This window comes from Cervus canadensis, chromosome 3, assembly GCF_019320065.1.
Source record: "Cervus canadensis isolate Bull #8, Minnesota chromosome 3, ASM1932006v1, whole genome shotgun sequence".
Lineage (NCBI taxonomy): Eukaryota > Metazoa > Chordata > Mammalia > Artiodactyla > Cervidae > Cervus > Cervus canadensis.
The window spans coordinates 103,526,386-103,531,825 of NC_057388.1; the positions used below are offsets into that span (position 1 = coordinate 103,526,386).

Below are 5,440 nucleotides of genomic sequence, written 5' to 3' on the forward strand. Positions count from 1 at the left end.
GTTGCAAAGAATCTGCCTGCAAAAGAGGAGACTAAGAGACCCAGGTTCTATCACTGAATCAGGAAGATCCCTTGGAGGAGAACATGGCAAACCACTCCAGTGTTCTTGCTTGGAGAATCCCATGGACAGAGGAGCCTGGTGGGCTACAGTCCATGGGGTCTCAAAGAGTCAGAAATGAGTGAAGCAGCTGAGCACTCAAAAAGTATATTAAAACTTATAAAAATGCTTAAAATATATCTAGACAATATTAAACAATCAACAAATATTAGTATCTGTCCCTTTTTTTTTCTGTCAATGATCTACAATTTTATTTTTACTTTCTATCATAATTTATAACAGGTATAATCTTACCTATGTATATAAATCATTCTCTTGTTATTGTGAACAACTTAAGTCGTTATAATTTTCAGCAAACTCCTCATGGCATTTTTCACCTCTGTGTTTCTCACTGTGTATATGATAGGATTTAACACGGGAGTGAAGACTTCAAAGAACATAGTCAGCCACTTGTCCTCAGGGTAAGTGGTCACAAGATGCGTGTAGGTGAATATACAAGGGGCAAAATAGAGCACCACTACTGTAAAGTGGGAGCCACATGTAGAGAGGGCTTTGTGCCTTCCTTCAGAGCCATGAAGGAAGCTCCCATGATTTCAGAGAGCTCAGGATGGCTATGTAGGAGATGAGGAGCATGAAAAAATGAGCAAGCACGTTCCCCCCAGTGTTAGCTGCCACCACGATCCCAAGCCTGCAAGCAAGATGCAACAGTGAGAAGGAATCACACATGAGGTGGTCAATGGTGTTGAGACCGCAGAAGGTCAAGTCTACTGTGAAAAGAATCCGCACAGTGGCATGTGAGATCCCCCCCGATCCAGACCACCGGGGCCAGGAGCTGGCAGAGCCCCTGTCACGTGATGGCCGTGTAGTGCAGAGGCTTGCAGATGGCCACGTAGTGGTCCTAGGCCATGACAATGAGGATGGTGACCTCTGATCCTCCCAGGAATTGTTCCTAAAAGGGCTGAGCCAGGCAGCCACCCCCGGAGATCGTTCTCTGGTACAGCGGGTCAGTGATCAATTTGGGGGTGGTGACGGATGTGTAGCAGGCATCTATGAAGGACAAGCAAGTGAGAAAGAAGTACATGGGAGCTGAAAATGTGAGGCTGAGGGAGATGGTGATGATGATGAGCAGACTGGCCAACACAGTAAATAGGAAAATGAACAAAAAGTCAACAAAAATTGTTTTCTTTAAGTGTGGATTCTGTGTGAGTCCCAAGAGAGCAAATTTAGTCACATTGTTTGGAGATGTCAAGAGATACATTTAGCAACATAGACCTTTCTGGGTCCTGAACTACCTACAAAGGGACAAATAATGATATCTGTTAATCATGAAAGTGTTAGAGTCTGAATTCTTTAGAACATAAACACAGCAGTCCCTGGAACTCTGGATCATGTCCTTGACACTGTGGCCCAGCACATGCTTCAGTTCTTGCTTACTTCCTCTGTGATGTGTTCCCCCTCTTCTAAAATCTAGAACTTGTCACCTATAAAATATCTCCTGGGCAGCATTTGATGTGTCATTCACTGAAAAACACTAGGCTATCTACATAAGATATGGATTTTCCCCTGCTTTCCAACTCCATATGACTCTGCTAAGTCATCTCAGTGTCCTATGTTTCCAAGCCTTCCTTTCTTTGTGTGAGGTTACCAATTTTAATTCTCAAATGCACCTTGTAAGCTGGGATGTGCCACACACAAGTAAGAGTTATTCACTTTTCCCGTGAGAATTTATACTTGAACCCTTTGCTCTAACTTTGGAAATAAAGACATGGTCAAAATATATTCCTCATAAGCAGTGGGTTTAGGGAAATACATATAAGTCACTGCTCACACAATGTAGCTAGTGCCAACCAGAATACAAGCTATTCAGCTGTGTTTCCTCACTCGCTACAGTGCTTGGCATGACGTCTGTAGTGTGTGAAACCTATTAGGTGGTAAGTAGACGCTTGATGAATTGCTATACACCACGGGTAAGTATATGCCTGATTCCCCAGACCATAAACCTAGGAGGAACTCAAGTGTTCTTTTTTCTCCTATTCTGCTTATCATTACTCTCTACTTTAAGAGAAACAGAAATAAACATTTGAAAAGAAGCTGCACTCCGGTTTAATAGTTTTGGCACACCTTATGGGGGAAGTCTTAAAATGTTTAATTGCCTCTAGGAACAAGTATGTTATGGGGTCTTTTTACTTTCAAGATAATTGTAGTGTTTGCTAATCATTTTTTTTTTATTCTTTAAAGTTCTGTTTCATATTGAATTTAATGTAGTTGTGCTCGGTAAATGTAAAGCTTCTATAACCTTGGATAAAAAAATAAAAATAAAAACTCTTGCAAAGTTTTTCAGTATATAATGATTTTTCAAGCAGTGGAAAGCTTTATTTTCAAAGTTCTTAAGTAAAATTTTAATGTGAAGAGCAGAAAAGTCTGAAGGATACAGAGATAGACAATGTACTATACATTCATGCATATCAACAAATACTCAGACTAACACAAGCACAGATAAAATCTTCTACTGAAGTATCTATTACAAGTTCCCTCACTCAAGAAATATTTGTTGTACACTTACTGCCTATGAATGTGCATCTGTTAACACAAAGCCATGAAGAGTGTTCCTACTCAATGCCCTTAAAACTTAAATTTCATTCCCAAACAACAGCAAGGTGTCCATCCACAATAGGAATGGTCTTTCCACCTCTTCCTGCTTCTACTACATGCATTCTCATGTCTTCTTCTCCCACGTTTTCATAAGATCCATCTTACTTCATTCCTGGTTATAGACCACTGAATTACTGATAGAATGAGAAATCTGGGGACACAAATGTCCCAAAGCAAAGACAAGAGAGAACATAAGTACAGTAAAATGTATTATGCAAAAGTATGCCTTACCTTCAAAAGTCAATGAATAAAGAGCTTTATTTTTTTTAATTATCCAAAAGGAACACAACAGGGACTTCCCTAACAGTCCAGTGGTTACAGAGGGGTTGGGGATTCGATCCCTGTTTGAAAACCTAAGAGTCCACATGCCATGTAGCCAAAATAAATAAATAAATAAATAAATAAATATATTTTAAAAAGTAATATTGTAACAGACTCAATAAAGGTTTTAAAAATGGTTCACAAGAAAAAATAAATCTTTAGAAAAAATGAACACATACTCTTCTGTGTGTGTGCTAGTCACTCAATCATGTCCGACTCTGTGCGACCCCATAGATTATAGACCACCAGGCTCTTCTGCCCAGGGAATTCTCTAGGTAAGAATACTGGAGTGGGTTGCCATTCCCTTCCCCCAGGGATCTTCCCAACGCAGGGATCAAACCTGGGTCTCCTGTATTACAGGTAGACTCTTTACCATCTGAGTCACCAGGGAAGCCCTATACTCCTATAAACATTAATTAAAAACTGAAAACTATAGTTATGAGGAAACCAAGTGGAGCTGGTTCACTTCATTTTGTTATTCTGAGGTACAATCCTCTAACAGATCAGAAAAGGGTATATACACAAGGTAAAAATAAGAGATCATTTACATAATAAAACTGTTTTTGAAATATCTATGAAGAAATTTATGTTTTTATTTTTCTTTGGTGCACAATACTCTGTCTAGGAATAAATTCCAATGAAAATATTTTTAAAGGAGAAAAATCATTACTAACAAATATTTTCAACACAATTATTAAGGGTTGTGGAAAATTTGGAAATGGTATGGAATATTCAGCATTGAAAAAAGTGGATAACTGAAATTGAAATTGAAAACTGAAAGTTGCACAGTCGTGTCTGACTCCTTGCAACCCCATGGAATTCTCCAGGCCAGCATACCAGAGGGGGTGCTACCTCTGGTTCACTTCTCCAGGGGATCTTCCCAACTCAGGGATCGAACCAGGTCTCCTGCATTGCAGGCAGATTCTTTAACAACTGAGCCACCAGGGAAGTCCAGTTAATATATACTTTCTAACAGGGATGCTTTTAAAAATTGTTCAGTATCCCAGGAACATTTTTCATTTGTAATATAAAGTGGAGACAATTAGGGATGTATGTTTGAATTGCTAATTATTCTAATTCTACCCAATTTTATTCTTCTTCTTACTAGTTTAAATATATGTCAGTAAGGAAAAAAAAGACACCAAAATATTTCTACTTATAAATTGGCAGTATTGCATTTGAATCTATCTTTATTGACAGATATGCTGAAAAAGATACATTTTAATGTCAGATAGTTAAAGGTGAAGAATGATAATATCATTTATGTCATCCGTTTAAACCTGAGAGTCTCTGATATTCTGGAAAAAAAAAAAAAAACAAATCACCTATGAACATATCTGACATAGGTCTATGCTAAGGCTTCAGACAGCAGTTAGTTCAGCAAGAAAGAAGTAAAGTTATAAGATTTTAAAATGCCAACTGGCTCAGCTATAAATGTCTTTGTTGGTTTATAAATGGTACCTTTGTATTAACCTTAGAAGTAGGATCATGTATTTTGTTTGTAGGCAAATTCTTTACAGTTTCTTAGTTGTGTCTAATAAGATCTCAGGGGTATTTTGCTATCATTAGCTGATCTTGCCAACAGCCCAGTGATATCAAGTAAAGTAACTAAACATCAGAGTAGAACTTTTAGAGCACTCATCTTTAATTTCAAATTCTTCTTTGAGTCTGCATGAAAGCAAAACACTATTAAAGAAGGAAAAAAAAAAAAGAAAGCAGTGGATTACATAAATGTAAATATTGGAAAACATATGGGTTTATTATGGAATATGAATATTTAGTATTGTGTAAATTGAGATGTATGTGGGTATTTATCAGATATTTAAATTTTATTATAATAATTGTTTTTAATTTATTTATGAAAATCAGAATTTTAAAATATTGTTTTCAAATATATTTTAAGTGGTAATTGCTGTTTAGTCACTGAATTGTATCTGACCATTCTGTGACTCCAAGGACTGTAGACCACCAGACTCCTTTGTCCATGGGATTTCTCAGGCAATACTGGAGTGAGTTGCCATTTCTTTCTTCATGGGATCTTCCCAAACCAGAGACTGAACGCATATCTCCTGCTTGGCAAGTGGGTTCTTTATCACTGAGCCACCACTGAAGCAAGTGATAGTTTTTGAACCCTATTATAACACTGACACCTCATACCAGGTGAAATTTATAGTAGTTCTTTTGTGCCAATTCTGTAGTTAGATTAACATGATGATGATGGAAATAATTTGATTATTCAATTATACTTAGAGAAGGGAAAATACATTTATTTCAATCAATTAAATATAATTTTATAATATTTATATGGAATAGGATAAAATAAATGACATTCAAAATTTATAGCAAGGATATACGAGCCAGGGAATGAGAATGCCATTTACCAAGGGAAAAGAAGAGGCCAGGGCATTAA

General features: G+C 37.1%; 1 pseudogene; it reads right to left on the reverse strand.

The window, feature by feature from the left end:
• Window positions 1-389: 389 nt before the first annotated feature.
• On the reverse strand, window positions 390-1,315 carry LOC122438031 (annotated as a pseudogene).
• Window positions 1,316-5,440: the final 4,125 nt, after the last annotated feature.